The 21,069-nt window shown below is 40.1% G+C and overlaps 1 non-coding gene across 1 annotated transcript; it reads right to left on the reverse strand.

Annotated features, from left to right (window-relative positions):
• Positions 1-544: 544 nt before the first annotated feature.
• On the reverse strand, positions 545-652 carry LOC112731917 (small nucleolar RNA R71). Its single transcript, XR_003167666.1, has one exon. It is a non-coding gene; the product is annotated as a small nucleolar RNA R71 (small nucleolar RNA).
• Positions 653-21,069: the final 20,417 nt, after the last annotated feature.

Raw genomic sequence — 21,069 nt, forward strand, 5'->3', positions numbered from 1 at the left:
TCATATCTTCTTCTACTCACATAAAGGAATCTCTATACTGTGACATAGAGGATTCCATATTTTCTGTTTTCTTCTTTTTCATATGAGCATGAATAAGGATAAGAACATTCTTGTTGAAGCTGATCCTGAACCTGAAAGGACTCTAAAGAGGAAGCTAAGGGAAGCTAAAGCACAACTCTCTGGAGAAAATCTGATAGAAATTTTCGAAAAAGAAGGAGACATGGCCGAAAATAATAACAATGCAAGGAAGATGCTTGGTGACATCACTGCACCAAATTCCAATTTACATGGAAGAAGCATCTCAATCCATGCCATTGGAGCAAACAACTTTGAGCTGAAACCTCAATTAGTTTCTCTGATGCAACAGAACTGCAAGTTTTATGGACTTCCATCAGAAGATCCTTTTCAGTTCTTAACTGAATTCTTGCAAATCTGTGATACTGTTAAGACCAATGGGGTTGATCCCGAGGTCTACAGCCTGAACTCTTGGGATAAGCTGGTCACGACTCTCTTAGCCAAGTTCTTTCCTCCTCAAAAGCTTAGTAAGCTTAGAGTGGATGTTCAAACCTTCAGACAAAAGGAAGGTGAATCCCTCTATGAAGCTTGGGAGAGATACAAGGAACTGACCAAAAAGTGTCCTTCTGACATGCTTTCAGAATGGACCATCCTGGATATATTCTATGATGGTCTGTCTAAATTATCAAAGATGTCATTGGACCATTCTGCAGGTGGATCCATTCACCTAAAAAAAACGCCTGCAGAAGCTCAAGAACTCATTGACATGGTTGCAAATAACCAGTTCATGTACACTTCTGAAAGGAATCCTGTGAGTAATGGGAAGCCTCAGAGGAAAAGAGTTTTTGAAATTGATACTCTGAATGCCATATTGGCTCAGAATAAAATATTGACTCAGCAAGTCAATATGATCTCTCAGAGTCTGAATGGATTGAAGGAATCATCCAACAGTACTAAAGAGGCATCTTCTGAAGAAGAAGCTTATGATCCTGAGAACCCTGCAATAGCAGAGGTGAATTACTTGGGTGAACCCTATGGAAACACCTATAATCCGTCATGGAGAAATCATCCAAATTTCTCATGGAAGGATCAACAAAAGCCTCAACAAGGCTTTAATAATGGTGGAAGAAACAGGTTTAGAAACAGCAAGCCTTTTCCATCCACTCAGCAACAGACAGAGAATTCTGAGCAGAATCCATCTAGCTTAGCAAATATAGTCTCTGATCTATCTAAGGCCACTGTAAGTTTCATGAATGAAACAAGGTCCTCCATTAGAAATTTGGAGGCACAAGTGGGCCAGCTGAGTAAAAGAGTCACTGAAATTCCTCCAAGTACTCTCCCAAGTAATACAGAAGAAAATCCAAAGAGAGAGTGCAAGGCCATTGATTTAACCATCATGGCCGAACCCAAAGAGGAAGAGGAGGACGTGAATCCTAGTGAGGAAGACTTCCTAGGATGTTCAGTGACCAATAAGGAGTATCCCTTTGAGGAACCAAAGGAATCTAAGGCTCATCTAGAGACCATAGAGATTCCATTGAACCTCCTTCTGCCCTTCATGAGCTCTGATGAGTATTCTTCCTCTGTAGAGGATGAAGACATTACTGAAGAGCAAGTTGCTAAATACCTTGATGCAATCATGAAGCTGAATGCCAAATTATTTGGTAATAAGACTTGGGAAGATGAACCTCCCTTGCTCACCAATGAACTAAATGCATTGGATAGGCAGAAATTGCCTCATAAGAAACAGGATCCTGGCAAATTCATAATACCCTGTACTATAGGCACCATGACCTTTGAGAAGGCTCTGTGTGACCTGGGGTCATGAATAAACTTAATGCCACTCTCTGTAATGGAGAAACTTGGGATCTTTGAGGTGCAAGCTGCCAGAATCTCATTAGAGATGGCAGATAACTCAAGAAAACAGGCTTATGGACAAGTAGAGGATGTGCTAGTAAAGGTTGAAGGCCTTTACATCCCTGCTGATTTCATAATTCTAGACACTGGAAAGGAAGAGGATGAATCTATCATCCTTGGAAGACCCTTCCTAGCCACAGTAAGAGCTGTGATTGATATGGACAGAGGAGAATTGGTCCTTCAACTGAATGAGGACAACCTTGTGTTTAAGACTCAAGGATCTCCTTCTGTAACCATGGAAAGGAAGCATGAAAAGCTTCTCTCACCGCAGAGTCAACCAAAGCCCCCACAGTCAAACTCTAAGTTTGGTGTTGGGAGGCCACAACCAAACTCTAAGTTTGGTGTTGAACCCCCACATTCAAACTCTAAGTTTGGTGTTGGGAGGTCCCAACAATGCTCTGAACATCTGTGAGGCTCCATGAGAGCTTACTGTCAAGCTATTGACATTAAAGAAGCGCTTGTTGGGAGGCAACCCAATGTTATTTAATCATATATATTTTATTTTCTTTTTGTTATTTCGTGTTTTATTAGGTTGACGATCATGTGAAGTCACAAAAACTACTGAAAAATCAAAAATAGAATGAAAAATAGCATTGAAAATAGCACACACTGGAGGAGAGCAGTCTGGCGTTTAAACGCCAAAAACAAGCATCTGTCTAGCGTTTAACGCCAGAAATAGGCACCAAGCTGGCGTTTAACGCCAGAAACAAGCATCTGCCTAGCGTTAAACGCCAGAAACAGGCTACATTTGGGCGTTTAACGCCAGAAACAAGCAGCAATCTGGCGTTAAACGCCAGGATTGCACATCAAGGGCATTTTACACGCCTAATTGGAGCAGGGATGTTAAGTCCTTGACCCCACTTGATCTGTGGATCCCACAGGATCCCCTCAGGATCTGTGGACCCCACAGGATCCCCACATCTTCTTCTCTCCTCTTCACACCTTTTCATAACTCTCTTCCCCAAATACCCTTCACCAATCACCTCAATCACTCTTTTCCATCACCTCTTTACCACTCACATCCATCTTCTCTTCCCCATAAAGCCCACCTACCTTCAAAATTCAAACTAATTTCCCTCCCGAACCCAACCCTAATGGCCGAACCCTACACCCCCCTCACCCCTGTATAAACCCCTCACTCCTTCTTCATTTTCACACAACACAACCCTCTCTTCTTCTCCTTGGCCGAATACATCTTCTTCTCTGGTGCACAAAATTGTGATCTCAGGCAACGGCGCCAGAAACTCTGTACGCACGTCTTAATAAATCATTTTTCATTCACAACTTCGATACAACTAACCAGCAAGTGCACTGGGTCATCCAAGTAATAAACCTTACGTGAGTAAGGATCGATCCCACGGAGATTGTTGGTATGAAGCAAGCTATGGTCACCTTGTAAATCTCAGTCAGGCAGATATCAAAAGGTTATGGAGTTTTCGAAATTAAATAATAAGTAAACATAAAATTAGGATAGAAATACTTATGTAATTCATTGGTTAGAATTTTAGATAAGCGTATAGAGATGCATTCGTTCCTCTGAACCTCTGCTTTCCTACTGTCTTCATCCAATCAATCTTACTCCTTTCCATGGCTGGCTTTATGTAAGGACATCACCGTTGTCAATGGCTACTTTTTATCCTCTCTGAAAAATGGTCTAATGCGCTGTCACTGCATGGCTAATCGTCTGGAGGCATCACCCTTGTCAATGGCTGCATCCCATCCTCTTGTGAAAATGGTCCAAATGCTCTGTCACAGCACGGCTAATCATCTGAGGTTCTCGATCATACTGGAATAGGATTCACCCTCCTTTTGCGTCTGTCACTACGCCCAGCACTCGTGAGTTTGAAGTTTGTCACAGTCATTCAATCCCAGAGTCCTACTCGGAATACCACAGACAAGGTTTAGACTTTCCGGACTCTCATGAATGCCGCCATCAATCTAGCTTATACCACGAAGATTCTGGTTAAGAGATCCAAGAGATACTCATTCAATCTAAGGTAGAACGGAAGTGGTTGTCAGGCACGCATTCATAGGGAATGATGATGATTGTCACGTTCATCACATTCAGGTTGAAGTGCGAAAGAGTATCTTAGAAGCGGAATAAGTTGAATTGAATAGAAAAACAGTAGTACTTTGCATTAATCTTTGAGGAACAGCAGAGCTCCACACCTTAATCTATGGAGTGCAGAAACTCTACCATATGAAAATACATAAGTGATAATGGTTCAGGCATGGCCGAATGGCCAGCCCCCATGAAAGTCTAAGATAGCATAAAACTGATCAAAGATCCTCTAATACAATAGTAAAAAGTCCTATTTATACTAAACTAGTTACTAGGGTTTACAAAAGTATGTAATTGATGCATAAATCCACTTCCGGGGCCCACTTGGTGTGTGCTTGGGCTGAGCTTGAATGTTACACGTGTAGAGGTCAATCTTGGAGTTGAACGCCAGTTTGTAACGTATTTCTGGCGTTCAACTCTGGCTTGTGACGTGTTTCTGGCGTTTAACTCCAGACAGCAGCATAGAACTAGCGTTCAATGCCCTTTTACGTCATCTAAACTCGGCCAAAGTATGGACTATTATATATTTCTGGAAAGCCCTGGATGTCTACTTTCCAACGCAATTGGAAGCGCACCATTTTGAGTTCTGTAACTCCAGAAAATCCACTTTGAGTGCAAGGAGGTCAGAATCCAACAGCATCAGCAGTCCTTCTTCAACCTCTGAATCTGATTTTTACTCAAGTCCCTCAATTTCAGCCAGAAAATACCTGAAATCACAGAAAAACACACAAACTCATAGTAAAGTCTAGAAATGTGAATTTAACATAAAAACTAATAAAAACATCCCTATAAGTAACTAGATTCTACTAAAAACATACTAAAAACAATGCCAAAAAGCGTATAAATTATCCGCTCATCACAACACCAAACTTAAATTGTTGCTTGTCCCCAAGCAACCGAAAATCAAATAGGATAAAAAGAAGAGAATATACTATAAATTCCAAACTATCAATGAAACATAGCTCCAATTAAATGAGCGAGACTTGTAGCTTTTTGCCTCTTGAATAGTTTTGGCATCTCACTTTATCCATTGAAGTTCAGAATGATTGGCATCTATAGGAACTCAGAGTTCAGATAATGTTATTGATTCTCCTAGTTCAGTATGATGATTCTTGAACACAGCTATTTTATGAGTCTTGGCCGTGGCCCTAAGCACTTTGTTTTCCAGTATTACCACCGGATACATAAATGCCACAGACACATAATTGGGTGAACCTTTTCAGATTGTGACTCAGCTTTGCTAAAGTCCCTAATTAGAGGTGTCCAGGGTTCTTAAGCACACTCGTATTTTGCTTTGGACCTTGACTTTAACCGCTCAGTCTCAAGTTTTCACTTGACACCTTCACGCCACAAGCACATGGTTAGGGACAGCTTGGTTTAGCTGCTTAGGCCAGGATTTTTTTCCTTTAGGCCCTCCTATCCACTGATGCTCAAAGCCTTAGGATCCTTTTTATTTACCCTTGCCTTTTGGTTTTAAGGGTTATTGGCTTTTTCTGCTTGCTTTTTCTTTTTATTTTTTTTTGCCTATATTTTTTTTCTGCAAGCTTTGTTCTTTGTTGCTTTTTCTTGCTTCAAGAGTCATTTTTACGATTTTTCAGATTATCAAATAACATGTCTCCTTATCATCATTCTTTCAAGAGCCAACATATTTAACATTCTTAAACAACAACTTCAAAAGACATATGCACTGTTCAAGCATTCATTCAGAAAACAAAAAGTATTGTCACCACATCAATATAATTAAACTAAGTTCAAGGATAAATTCGAAACTCATGTACATCTTGTTCTTTTGAATTAAAACAGTTTTCATTTAAGAGAGGTGATGGATTCATAGGACATTCATAACTTTAAGATAAAGTTACTAAATACTAATGATCATGTAATGAAGACACAAACATGGATAAGCACTTAACATAGAGAAAACGAAAAACAGAGAATGTAAGAACAAGGAATGAGTCCACCTTAGTGATGGTGGCATTTCCTTCTTGACGAACCAATGATGTCCTTGAGCTCTTCTATGTCTCTTCCTTGTCTTTGTTGCTCCTCCCTCATTGCTTTTTGATCTTCTCTTATTTCATGAAGGATGATGGAGTGCTCTTGATGTTCCACCCTTAGTTGTCCCATGTTGGAACTTAATTCTCCTAGGGAGGTGTTGATTTGCTCCCAATAGTTTTGTGGAGGAAAATGCATTTGAGGCATCTCCGGGATCTCATGGTGATAAGCTTCATGCGTCTCTTGAGATCCATGAATGGGCTCTGTTGCTTGCTCCATCCTTTTCTTAGTGATGGGCTTCTCTTCCTCAATGGGAATGTCTCCTTCTATGAAAGCTCCAGCTGAGTAACATAGATGGCAAATAAGATGAGGAAAAGCTAGCCTTGCCCCAGGAGAGGGCTTTTCGGCTATTTTGTAGAATTCAAGGGAGATGACTTCATGAACTTCTACTTCCTCTCCAATCATGATACTATGAATCATGATGGCCCGATCCATAGTAACTTCAGATCGGTTGCTAGTGGGGATGATGGAGCGTTGGATGAACTCCAACCATCCTCTAGCCACAGGCTTGAGGTCCAGTCTTCTTAATTGAACCGGCTTGCCTATGGAGTCAATCTTCCATTGAGCTCCTTCCACACATATGTCCATGAGGACTTGGTCCAACCTTTGATTAAAGTTGACCCTTCTAGTGTAGGGGCGTGCATCTCCTTGCATCATAGGCAAGTTAAACGCCAACCTCACATTTTCCGGACTAAAATCTAAGTATTTCCCCCGAACCATTGTAATATAATTCTTTGGGTTTGGGTTCTTACTTTGATCATGGTTCCTAGTGATCCATGCATTGGCATAGAACTCTTGAACCATTAGGATGCCGACTTGTTGGATGGGGTTTGTTAGAACTTCCCAACCTCTTCTTTGGATTTCATGTCGGATCTCCGGATACTCATTCTTCTTGAGCTTGAAAGGGACCTCGAGGATCACCTTCTTCTTGACCACAACATCATAGAAGTGGTTTTGATGAGCTTTGGAGATGAATCTTTCCATCTCCCATGACTCGGAGGTGGAAGCTTTTGTCTTCCCTTTCCCTTTTCTAGAGGATTCTCCGGTCTTGGGTGCCATCAATGGTAATGGAAAAACAAAAAGCTTATGCTTTTTCCACACCAAACTTAGAATATTGCTCGCTCTCGAGCAAGAGAAAAAAGAATAGATGAAGAAGAAGAAGAAAATATGGAGGAGAGGGTTGTGTTGTGTGAAAATGAAGAAGAATGGAGGGCTTTATATAGGGAAGGGAGGGGGGTAAGGTTCGGCCATAAGGGTGGGTTTTGGGTGGGAAATTGATTTTGAATTTTGAAGGTAGGTGATGAGCGGATAATTTATACGCTTTTTGGCATTGTTTTTAGTATGTTTTTAGTAGGTTCTAGTTACTTTTAGGGATGTTTTCATTAGTTTTTATGTTAAATTCACATTTCTGGACTTTACTATGAGTTTGTGTGTTTTTCTGTGATTTCAGGTATTTTCTGGCTGAAATTGAGGGACTTGAGCAAAAATCAGATTCAGAGGTTGAAGAAGGACTGCTGATGCTGTTGGATTCTGACCTCCTTGCACTCAAAGTAGATTTTCTGGAGCTACAGAACTCAAAATGGCGCGCTTCCAATTCCGTTGGAAAGTAGACATTCAGGGCTTTCCAGAAATGTATAATAGTCCATACTTTGGCCGAGTTTAGACGACATAAAAGGGCGTTGAACGCCAGTTCTACGCTACTATCTGGAGTTAAATGCCAGAAACAAGTCACAAACCAGAGTTGAACGCCAGAAATACGTTACAACCTGGCGTTCAACTCCAGAAAGAGCCTCTGCACGTTTAACATTCAAGCTCAGCCCAAGCACACACCAAGTGGGCCCCGGAAGTGGATTTATGCATCAATTACTTACTTCTGTAAACCCTAGTAGCTAGTTTATTATAAATAGGACCTTTTACTATTGTATTAGATATCTTTGGATCATCTTTGGACGCCTGGTTCTTAGATCAGAGGGGCTGGCCATTCGGCCATGCCTGGACCTTTCACTTATGTATTTTCAAACGGTAGAGTTTCTACACTCCATAGATTAAGGTGTGGAGCTCTGCTGTTCCTCAAAGATTAATACAAAGTACTACTATTTTTCTATTCAATTCAACTTGTTCCGCTTCTAAGATATTCATTCGTACTTCAACCTGAATGTGATGAACGTGACAATCATCATCATTCCCTATGAACGCGTGCCTGACAACCACTTCCGTTCTACTTTAGATTGAAGGAGTATCTCTTAGATCTCTTAATCAGAATCTTCGTGGTAAAAGCTAGATTGATGGCGGCATTCATGAGAGCCCGGAAAGTCTAAACCTTATCCGTGGTATTCCGAGTAGGACTCCGGGATTGAATGACTGTGACGAACTCCAAACTCGCGAGTGCTGGGCGTAGTGATAGATGCAAAAGGATAGTAAATCCTATTCCAGTATGATCGAGAACCTCCAAGATGATTAGCCATGCAGTGACAGCGCATCGGACCATTTTCACAGAGAGGAATAGGATGCAACCAACGACAATGGTGATGCCTCCAGACGATTAGCCGTGCTGTGACAGAGCATTTGGACCATTTTCCCGAGAGGATTGAAAGTAGCCATTGGCACCGGTGACATCCTTACATAAAGCCAGCCATAGAAAGGAGTAAGGCTGATTGGATGAAGACAGCAGAAAAGCAGAGGTTCAGAGGAACGAAAGCATCTCTATGCGCTTATCTGAAACTTTCACCAATGATTTACATAAGTATTTCTATCCTTCTTTTATTACTTATTTTTGAAAACCCCATTACTATTTTATATCTACCTGATTGAGATTTACAAGGTGACCATAGCTTGCTTCATACCAACAATCTCCGTGGGATCGACCCTTACTCACATAAGGTTTATTACTTGGACGACCCAGTGCACTTGCTGGTTAGTTATGCGAAGTTGTGAAGATATGTTTAGACCTTGGTTCTGTGCATCCGTTTTTGGTGCCATTGCCAGGGAATCAATTTCGAACAACAATTCACAACCTGAGTAACAATTTCGCATACCAAGTTTTTGGCACCGTTGTCGGGGATTGTTCGAGTTTGGACAACTAACGGTTCATCTTGTTGCTCAGATTAGGTAATTTTCTTTTTGTTTTGTTTTCAAAAATTTTTCAAAAATCTTTCAAAAATTTTTCTTTTGTTTTCGAAAAAAAAATAATAATAATAAAAATAATGTTTTCAAAAATAAATTATTCTATGGCTTCAAAACTTTCAAGAATGAATTCTAGAGTTTCATGGTAACATGTTGAATCCTATCTGGCTGAAAAGCCATACCCAAACTCCTTTGGGATTGGTCTTCAACTAATCACCTCAATGGATGTAAATCCATTCTAAAGCTTGACTGGCTATTAAGCCATGTCTAACCCTCAGATTGGAGCTTTAGACTAAAGAGTACAAGATTCCTAGAATTCATATTAAAGATTTTGAAATCCTTATTTTTCTTTTTCAAATCAATTTTCGAAAAAAAGTCCAAAAAAATTTAGAAAATCATAAAAATCAAAGAAATATTTTTGTGTTTCTTGTTTAAGTCATGTGTCATTTTATAAGTTTGGTGTCAATTGCATACTCATCTTGAATTTTTCGAAAATTCATGCATTCATAGTGTTCTTCATGATCTTCAAGTTGTTCTTGGTAAGTCTTCTTGTTTGATCTTGATGTTTTCTTGTTTTGTGTTGTATGATGTTTTTCATATGCATTCCAGAACTCTTTATGTCTAAGCATTAAAGAATTCTAAGTTTGGTGTCTTGCATGTTTTCTTTGCATTAACAATTTTTCAAAAACGTGTTCTTGATGTTCATCATGATCTTCATAGTGTTCTTGGTGTTCATCTTGACATTCATAGCATTCTTGCATGCATTCATTGTTTTGATCTAAAAATCTCATGCATTGCATCATTTTCATGTTTTTCTCTCTCATCAGTCAAAATTCAAAAATAAAAAAAATATCTTTCCCTCTTTTCTCTTATAAATTCGAAAATTTGAGTTGACTTTTTCAAAAATTTTTAAAATCTAGCTGTTTTTATGTGTCAAATCAAATTTTCAATTTTAAAAATCTTATCTTTTTCAAAATCTTTTTCAAAAATCAAATCTTTTTCTTCTTTCTTAGTTATTTTCGAAAATTCTAAAAATATTTTCAAAAATCTTTTTCTTATTTTTATATCAAATTTTCGAAAATAACAATAACAATTAATGTTTTGATTCAAAAATTTCAAGTTTGTTACCTGCTTGTTAAGAAAGATTCAAACTTTAAGTTCTAGAATCATATCTTGTGATTTCTTGTGAATCAAGTCATTAATTGTGATTTTAAAAATCAAATCTTTTTCAAAACTAATTTCAATCATAGCTTTTCAAAAGTATCTTCCTTATCTTATCTTTTTCAAAATATGATTTCAAAATATCTTCTCTAACTTCCTAACTTCTTATCTTTTCAAATTTGTTTCATCTAACTAACTAACTTTTTGTTTGTTTCTTATCTTTTTCAAAACCACCTAACTAACTCTCTCTCTCTAATTTTCGAAAATATCTTCCCTCTTTTTCAAAATTTCTTTTTAATTAACTAATTATTTCAATTTTTAAATCTTAATTTTCGAAAATTACTAACATTTTTCAAAAACTATTTTCGAAAATTACTAACTCTTTTTCAAAAATTTTTTTCGAAAATCCTCTCCCTCTCTCATCTTATTCTATTTATTTATTCATCTAATAACATCTCTTCCTCATGTCACTCACCAAATTCGAACCCCCTCTTCTATCTGTGTTCGAATTTTTTCTTCTTTTCTTCTTCTACTAACAATAAGGAACCTCTTTACTGTGACAGAGAGGATTCCTCTTCTTTTCTTGTTCTCTTCTCTTTCTTATGAGCAGGAACAAAGAAAAAGGCATTCTTGTTGAAGCTGATCCAGAACCCGAAAGGACTCTGAAGAGGAAATTAAGAAAAGCTAAATTACAACAATCCAGAGACAACCTTATTGAAAATTTCGAACAAGTAAAGGAGATGGAAGCCGAACCCAACAACAATAATGCAAGGAGGATGCTTGGTGACTTTACTGCACCTAATTCCAATTTACATGGAAGAAGCATCTCCATCCCTACCATTGGAGCAAACAATTTTGAGCTGAAACCTCAGCTAGTTTCTCTGATGCAGCAGAACTGCAAGTTTCATGGACTTCCATCTGAAGATCCTTTTCAGTTCTTAACTGAATTCTTGCAGATCTGTGATACTGTTAAGACTAATGGAGTAGATCCTGAAGTCTACAGACTCATGCTTTTCCCTTTTGCTGTAAGAGACAGAGCTAGAGTGTGGTTGGACTCTCAACCCAGAGATAGCCTGAACTCTTGGGATAAGCTGGTCACGGCTTTCTTAGCCAAGTTCTTTCCTCCTCAAAAGCTGAGCAAGCTTAGAGTGGATGTTCAGACCTTCAGACAGAAGGAAGGAGAATCCCTCTATGAAGCTTGGGAAAGATACAAGCAGCTGACCAAAAAGTGTCCTTCTGACATGCTTTCAGAATGGACCATCCTGGATATATTCTATGATGGTTTATCTGAGCTATCAAAGATGTCATTGGATACTTCTGCAGGTGGATCCATTCACTTAAAGAAAATGCCTGCAGAAGCTCAAGAACTCATTGACATGGTTGCTAATAACCAGTTCATGTACACTTCTAAGAGGAACCCTGTGAGTAATGGGACACCTATGAAGAAGAGAGTTCTTGAAATTGATACTCTAAATGCCATATTGGCTCAGAACAAAATATTGACTCAGCAAGTCAATATGATTTCTCAGAGTCTGACTGGAATGCAAGCTGCATCCAACAGTACTCAAGAGGCTTCTTATGAAGAAGAAGCTTATGATCCTGAGAACCCTACAGTAGCAGAGGTAAATTACATGGGTGAACCATATGGAAACACCTATAATCCATCATGGAGAAATCATCCAAATCTCTCATGAAAGGATCAAAGGCCTCAACAAGGCTTTAATAATGGTGGAAGAAACAGGTTTAACAATAATAAACCTTTTCCATCATCCACTCAGCAACAGACAGAGAACTCTGAACAAAATACCTCTAATTTAGCAAACTTAGTCTCTGATCTATCCAAGGCCACTGTAAGTTTCATGAATGAAACAAGGTCTTCCATTAGAAATTTGGAAGCACAAGTGGGCCAGCTGAGTAAAAGGATCACTGAAATCCCTCCTAGTACTCTCCCAAGCAATACAGAAGAGAATCCAAAAGGAGAGTGCAAGGCCATTGACATAAGCACCATGGCCGAACCTGTAAGGGAAGGAGAGGACGTGAATCCCAAGGAGGAAGACCTCCTGGGACGTCCAGTGATCAATAAGGAGTTTCCCTCTGTGGAACCAAAGGACTCTGAGGCTCATCTAGAGACCATAGTGATTCCATTGAACTTCTTTATGCCATTCATGAGCTCTGATGAGTATTCCTCTTCTGAAGAGAATGAGGATGTTACTGAAGAGCAAGCTGCCAAGTTCCTTGGTGCAATCATGAAGCTAAATGCCAAATTATTTGGTATTGAGACTTGGGAAGATGAACCTCCCTTGTTCACCAATGAACTATGTGATCTGGATCAACTGACATTGCCTCAGAAGAAACAGGATCCTGGAAAGTTCATAATACCTTGTACCATAGGCACCATGATCTTTGAGGCTCTGTGTGACCTTGGTTCAGGGATAAACCTCATGCCCCTCTCTGTAATAGAGAAACTGGGAATCTTTGGGGTACAAGCTGCTAAAATCTCACTAGAGATGGCAGACAATTCAAGAAAACAAGCTTATGGACAAGTAGAGGACATGTTAGTGAAGGTTGAAGGCCTTTACATCCCTACTGATTTCATAGTCTTGGATACTGGAAAGAAAGAGGATGAATCCATCATCTTAGGAAGGCCTTTCCTAGCCACAGCAAGAGCTGTGATTGATGTGGACAGAGGAGAATTGATCCTTCAATTAAATAAGGACAACCTTGTGTTTACAACTCAAGGATCTCTCTCTGCATCCATGGAGAGGAAGCATAAAAAGCTTCTCTCAAAGCAGAGTCAAACAAAGCCCCCACAGTCAAACTCTAAGTTTGGTGTTGGGAGGCCACAACCAAACTCTAAGTTTGGTGTCAAACCCCCATACCCAAACTCTAAGTTTGGTGTTGGGAGGTCTCAACAAAGCTCTGCGTATCTGTGAGGCTCCATGAGAGCCCACTGTCAAGCTATTGACATTAAAGAAGCGCTTATTGGGAGGCAACCCAATTTTTATTTATCTAACTATATTTTTCTTAGTTATATGTCTTTATAGGTTCATGATCATGTGGAGTCACAAAATAAATATAAAAATTGAAAACGGAATCAAAAACAGCAGAAGAAAAATCACACCCTGGAAGAAGACCTTACTGGCGTTTAAACGCCAGTAAGAAGCATGTTTTGGGCGTTCAACGCCAGAACAAAGCATGGTTCTGGCGCTGAACGCCAGAAATGGCAGCATCTGGGCGTTTGAACGCCAGAAATGCACCCTGGAGGAGAGCTGGCGCTGAACGCCCAGAATAAGCATGGTTCTGGCGTTCAACGCCAGAAATAGGCTACAAATGGGCATTCAACGCCCAGAACAAGCACCAATCTGGCGCTGAACGCCCAGAGTTGTGTGCAAGGGCATTTTGCATGCCCAATTTGGTGCAAGGTTGTAAATCCTTGAACACCTCAGGATCTGTGGACCCCACAGGATCCCCACCTACCTCCACTCACTTCTTCTCACTCCTCTTTCACACAATCCCATAAACACTCTTCCCCAAAACCCTTCACCAATCACCTCAATCTCTTTTCCCCATCACCTCTTCACCACTCACATCCATCCACTCTTCCCCATAAACCTACCTCATAAACTCCACCTACCTTCAAAATTCAAAATCAATTTCCCACCCAAACCCACCCTAAATGGCCGAACCTTCACCCCCCTCCCTTCCTTATATATAGCCCTCCATTCTTCCTCATTTTCCCACTACACAACCCTCTCTTCTCTTCTTGGCCGAAACACAACCCCTTCTCCCTCTCCTCCATTTCTTCTTCTTCTTCATCTTTTCTTTCTTCTCTTGCTCGAGGACGAGCAAAATTCTAAGTTTGGTGTGGTAAAAGCATAAGCTTTTTGTTTTTCCATTACCATTGATGGAACCTAAGACCGGAGAATCCTCTAGAAAAGGGAAAGGGAAGACAAAAGCTTCCACCTCCGAGTCATGGGAGATGGAAAGGTTCATCTCCAAAGCCCATCAAGACCACTTCTATGATGTTGTGGCCAAGAAGAAGGTGATCCCCGAGGTCCCTTTCAAACTCAAAAGAAATGAGTATCCGGAGATCCGACATGAAATTCAAAGAAGAGGTTGGGAAGTTCTAACAAATCCCATCCAACAAGTCGGCATCCTAATGGTTCAAGAGTTCTATGCTAATGCATGGATCACTAGGAACCATGATCAAAGTAAAAACCCGAACCCAAAGAATTATCTCACCATGGTTCGGGGGAAATACTTAGATTTTAGTCCGGAAAATGTGAGGTTGGCGTTCAACTTGCCAAACATAGAAGAGAACGCACGCCCCTGCACAAGGAGAGTCAACTTTGATCAAAGGTTGGACCAAGTCCTCATGGACATATGTGTAGAAGGAGCTCAATGGAAGATTGACTCAAAAGGCAAACCGGTTCAACTAAGAAGACTGGACCTTAAGCCTGTAGCTAGATGATGGTTGGAGTTAATTCAATGCTCAATCATTCCCACTAGCAACCGGTCTGAAGTTACTATAGACCGGGCCATCATGATCCATAGCATCATGATTGGAGAAGAGGTGGAAGTTCATGAGATTATACCTCAAGAACTCTACAAAGTGGCTGACAAGTCCTCCACTATGGCAAGGCTAGCCTTTCCTCACCTCATCTGCCACCTATGCAATTCGGCTGGGATTGACATAGAGGGAGATATCCTTATTAAAGAGGACAAGTGATGAGCGGAAATTTTATACGCTTTTTGGGGTTAATTTCATATAGTTTTTAGTATGTTTTGGTGAGTTTTTAGTTTGTTTCCATTAGTTTTTAGGAAAAATTCATATTTCTGGACTTTACTATGAGTTGTGTGTTTTTCTGTAATTTCAGGTATTTTTCTGGCTGAAATTGAGGGAGCTGAGCAAAAATCTGATTCAGGCTGAAAAAGGACTGCTGATGTTGTTGGATTCTGACCTCCATGCATTCAAAGTGGATTTTCTGGAGCTACAGAACTCGAAATGGCGCGCTTCCAATTGCGTTGGAAAGTAGTCATCCAGAGATTTCCAGCAATATATAATAGTCCATACTTTGCTCAAGGATAGATGACGTAAACTGGCGTTCAACGCCAGCTCTCTGCCCAATTCTGGGGTCCAGCGCCAGAAAAGGATTAAAAGTTGGAGTTCAACGCCAGAAATGGATCCAAACCTGGTGTTGAATGCCCAAAACAGCTTTATGCACGTGAATTGTTTAAGTCTCAGCCCCAGCACACACCAAGTGGGCCCCAGAAGTGGATCTCTGCACCATCTGTCATAGTCTACTCACTTTTTGTAAACCTAGGCTACCAATTTAGTATTTAAACAACTTTTAGAAACTTATTTTGCATCTCATGACATTTTAGATCTAAACTTTGTACTCTTTGACAGCATGAGTCTCTAAACTCCATTGTTGGGGGTGAGGAGCTCTGCTGTGTCTCGATGAATTAATGCAAGTATTTCTGTTCTCCATTCAAACATGCGTGTTCCTATCTAAGATATCCATTCGCGCCTAACTATGGAGAAGGCGATGATCAGTGACACTCATCACCTTCCTCAATCCATGAACGTGTGTCTGACAATCACCACCGTTCTACATCAGATTGAATGAATATCTCTTAGATTCCTTAATCAGAATCTCCGTGGTATAAGCTAGATTGATGGCGGCATTCATGAGAATCCGGAAAGTCTAAACCTTGTCTGTGGTATTCCGAGTAGGATTCAGGGATTGAATGACTATGACGAGCTTCAAACTCGCGAGTGCTGGGCTTAGTGACAGACACAAAAGGAGGGTGAATCCTATTCCAGCACGATCGGGAACCTCAGATGATTAGCCGTGCTGTGACAGAGCTTTTGGATCATTTTCACAAGAGGAGGGGATGTAACCATTGACAACGGTGATGCCCCAACACACAGCTTGCCATAGAAGGACGTGCGTGCATGAATCAGAGAACGAAAGAAAGCAGAGATTCAGAAGACAAAACATCTCCAAAACTCCAACATATTCTCCATTACTGCATAACAAGTAACCTTTAACTCATGCTCTCTTGTTTATTCGCAATTCAACTGATAAATACAATTGACTTCCTGACTAAGAATTGCAAGATAACCATAGATTGCTTCAAACCAACAATCTCCGTGGGATTCGACCCTTACTCATGTAAGGTATTACTTGGACGACCCAGTGCACTTGCTGGTTAGTGGTACGAGTTGTGGAAAGTGTGATTCACAATTCGTGCACCAAGTTTTTGGCGCCGTTGCCGGGGATTGTTCGTGTTTGGACAACTAACGGTTTATTTTGTTGCTTAGATTAGGAAAAATTTCCCTTTTTAGTTTAGAGTCTCTTATTATTGTCGTGTTAAAATTTTAGAATCCTTATTTTCTCTTTTTTTAAATCTTTTTCAAAAATAATTTTTCTATTAAATCCCATGCCAAACTTTAAGTTTGGTGTTTTCTTGTTGATTTTTCTGTGTTTTTCGAAAATTTTTGTTTGGTTTTCTAAAAATTTTAAGTTTGGTGTTCTTCCTTCATGTTCTTGTGTTCTTGTGAGTCTTCAAAGTGTTATTGAGTTTTCCTTGTGTCTTGATTTTAAAATTTTTAAGTTTGGTGTTCCTTGGTGTTTTCCATCCAAAATTTTTGAAAACTAGGAGCATTAGATCTAAAAAATTTTAAATCTTGTGCTATTTTATTATTTTTCTCTTTCCTCACTAAATTCAAAAATATCTTTTCTCTCTATTTCTAAAACAAATTTTCGAAATTTATTTCAAAAATTCAGATTTTTTTTTCAAAATTTAAAATCTTTTCCAAATCATACCTTTTTCAAAACTTCCTAATCACTTTCTCTCTCTTCATTTTTTCGAAAATGTTTCACTCATTTTTATTTATTTTATTTTGATTTATTTTGTTATCAAAATAAATAAATAAATAAATAAATAAAAATATTTTTTCTATCTTACATCATCTCCCTTTCTCCATCATGGACCTAAGCAGAAATGAACAGTCCAGGAGGACTCTGGGGTCATATTCTAACCTCTCTACTGCTTCATATGGGAGTAGCATCTGTATACCCTCCATTGGAGTCAGTAGCTTTGAGTTGAATCCTCAGCTCATTATCATGGTGCAGCAAAGTTGCCAGTATTCCGGTCTTCCACAGGAAGAACCTACAGAGTTTCTGGCACAGTTTCTACAGATTGCTGACACAGTACATGATAAAGAAATAGATCAGGATGTCTACAGACTATTACTGTTTCCATTTGCTGTAAAAGATCAAGCTAAGAGGTGGTTGAATAACCAACCTAAGGCCAGTATAAGGACATGGAAACAGCTAACAGAAAAATTCCTGAATCAATACTTTCCCCCAAAATGGATGACACAGCTAAGGCTGGACATCCAAGGCTTCAAACAAGGAGACAATGAATCTCTTTATGATGCCTGGGAGAGATACAGAGAGATGCTACGAAAATGCCCCTCTGAAATGTTTTCAGAGTGGGTTCAGTTAGACATCTTCTATTATGGGCTTGCAGAAGGAGCTCAGATGTCTTTGGATTACTCAGCTGGTGGATCTATCCACATGAGAAAGACAATTGAAGAAGCTCAAGAGCTCATTGATACAGTTGCCAATAATCAGCATCTGTACCTAAGCAGTGACCCTTCCATGAAAGAAGAGGTTAAAACAGCAACTGTTGAACTCAGTCCTATAAAACAAGCTGCTGAATTCAATCAGCAATTGGACTTTCTAACAAAGCAGTTAGCCAAATTCAAAGATAGACTACAAGAGACAAGGATGGCTAATATACATATGGACGAACAGTTTAAGCAAACAAAGCAGCAGCTATCAAGGCAAATAACAGAAGAATGCCAAGCAGTTCAACTAAGAAGTGGGAAAACATTAAATACCCCACCTCAAGGCAGCAAAAAGCTAAGAAATGAGCAAACCACCCAAAATTCACCTGAGGACAATAAGAGCCCAGGGAAAAGTAATTTTGGAACTAAAATGCCAGAAATTTGGTGGAAGGCTGGCACTGAACGCCCAGACCATGCTCAGGACTGGCGTTCAATGCCAGAAACAAGGCAGGACTGGCGTTCAACGCCAGAAATAAGCAAGGATCTGGCGTTGAACACCCAAAATGGGCAAGATCTGGCGCTGAACGCCCAAAATGGGCACATTTCTGGCGTTCAGACGCCAGGAACAGACAAGGAGTTGGCATCTAACGTCACTCCAGTCTCTAACTCTGGCACTCAATTGCCAGTGAGGGATTAGACACACACAAATGCTGAAAGCAACCCCTCTAAAAAGGCTTCTTCAACCACTTTTGTAGGCAATAAACCTGCAGCAACTAAGGTTGAAGAATATAAAGCCAAGATACCTTATCCTCAAAAACTCCGGAAAGAGGAGCAGGATAAGCAATTTTCTCGCTTTGCAGATTATCTCAGGACTCTTGAAATAAAGATTCCATTTGCAGAAGCACTTGAGCAAATACCTTCTTATGCCAAGTTCATGAAAGAGATCTTAAGTCATAAAAAGGATTGGAGAGAAACAGAAAGAGTTCTCCTCACTGAAGAATGCAGTGCAGTTATTCTGAAAAGCTTTCCTGAGAAGCTCAAAGACCCTGGGAGTTTTCTGATACCATGTATATTAGAAGGTCAATGCACCAAGACAGCTTTATGCGATGTTGGGGCAAGCATCAACCTAATACCTGCATTCATTATCAGAAAGCTTGGCTTAACTGAAGAAGTTAAACCAACCCGGATATGTCTCCAACTTGCTGATGGCTCCACTAAATACCCATCAGGCGTGATTGAAGACATGATTGTCAGAGTTGGGCCATTCGCCTTTCCCACTGACTTTGTTGTGTTGGAAATGGAGGAGCACAAGAGTGCTACTCTCATTCTAGGAAGACCCTTCCTAGCAACTGGACGATCCCTCATTGACGTCCAACAGGGGGAAATAACCCTGAGAGTCAATGATGATGAGTTTAAGTTGAACGCTGTCAAAGCCATGCAGCATCCTGACACATCAAAAGACTGCATGAAAGTTGATCTTATTGACTCTTTGGTAGAAGAGATCAACATGGCTGAGAGTCTCGAATCAGAGTTGGAAAACATCTTTAAAGATGCTCAGCCTGATTTAGAAGAGTCAGAGGACATGAAAGAGCCTCTGAAAATTCTTCTGGAAGAAGAAAAACCTCCTAAACCCGAGCTCAAGCCATTACCACCATCCTTGAAATATGCATTTCTGGGAGAAGGTGACACTTTTCCAGTGATCATAAGCTCTGCCTTAAATTCACAGGAAGAGGAAGCACTTATTCAAGTGCTAAGGACACATAAGACAGCTCTTGGGTGGTCCATAGGTGATCTTAAGGGCATAAGCCCAACTAGATGCATGCACAAAATCTTATTGGAGGATAACGCTAAACCAGGGGTTCAACCACAGAGGCGGCTAAATCCAGCCATGAAAGAAGTGGTGCAGAAAGAGGTCACCAAACTACTAGAGGCTGGGATTATTTATCCTATTTCTGATAGCCTCTGGGTGAGCCTTGTCCAAGTCGTCCCAAAAAAGGGAGGCATGACAGTGATTCATAATGAAAAAAATGAACTGGTTCCTACAAGAACAGTTACAGGGTGGCGCATGTGTATTGACTACAGAAGGCTCAATACAGCCACCAGAAAGGATCATTTTCCTTTACCATTCATAGACCAGATGCTAGAAAGACTAGCAGGTCATGACTATTACTGCTTTTTGGATGGCTACTCAGGCTATAACCAGATTGCAGTAGATCCTCAGGATCAAGAGAAAACAGCATTCACATGTCCATCTGGAGTGTTTGCTTATAGAAGGATGCCATTTGGGCTGTGTAATGCGCCTGCAACCCTCCAGAGATGCATGCTCTCTATTTTCTCTGATATGGTGGAAAAATTTCTGGAAGTCTTCATGGATGACTTCTCAGTATATGGAGACTTATTCAGCTCCTGTCTTGATCACCTGAAACTTGTTCTGAAAAGATGCCAAGTAACTTAGTTTTAAACTGGGAAAAATGTCACTTCATGGTGACTGAAGGGATTGTTCTTGGGCATAAAATCTCAAACAAGGCAATAGAGGTGGATCAAGCAAAAATAGAGGTAATTGAAAAATTACCACCACCTGCCAATGTTAAGGCAATCAGAAGCTTTCTGGGGCACGCAGGATTCTATAGGAGGTTTATAAAGGATTTTTCAAAAATCGCAAAACCTCTAAGCAATCTGCTAGCTGCTGACATGCCATTTGTGTTTGACACAGAGTGCCTGCAGGCGTTTGAAACGCTGAAAGCTAAGCTGGTCACAGCACCAGTTATTTCTGCACCAGACTAGACATTACCATTTGAACTAATGTGTGATGTCAGTGATAACGCCATTGGTGCAGTGTTGGGACAGAGGCATGACAAGCTTCTGCACGTCATTTATTACGCTAGTCGCTTTCTAAATGATGCCCAGAAAAATTACACAACCACAGAAAAAGAATTACTTGCAGTGGTTTACGCCATTGACAAGTTCAGATCATACTTAGTAGGATCAAAAGTGATTGTGTATACTGATTATGCTGCTCTTAAATATCTACTCACAAAGCAGGATTCAAAACCCAGGCTCATCAGATGGTGTTGCTTCTGCAAGAGTTTGATATAGAAATAAGAGACAGAAAAGGGACATAGAACCAAGTGGCTGATCATCTATCCCAGATAGAGCCAGT

Source organism: Arachis hypogaea, chromosome 12 (genome assembly GCF_003086295.3).
Source record: "Arachis hypogaea cultivar Tifrunner chromosome 12, arahy.Tifrunner.gnm2.J5K5, whole genome shotgun sequence".
Classification (NCBI taxonomy): Eukaryota; Viridiplantae; Streptophyta; class Magnoliopsida; order Fabales; family Fabaceae; genus Arachis; species Arachis hypogaea.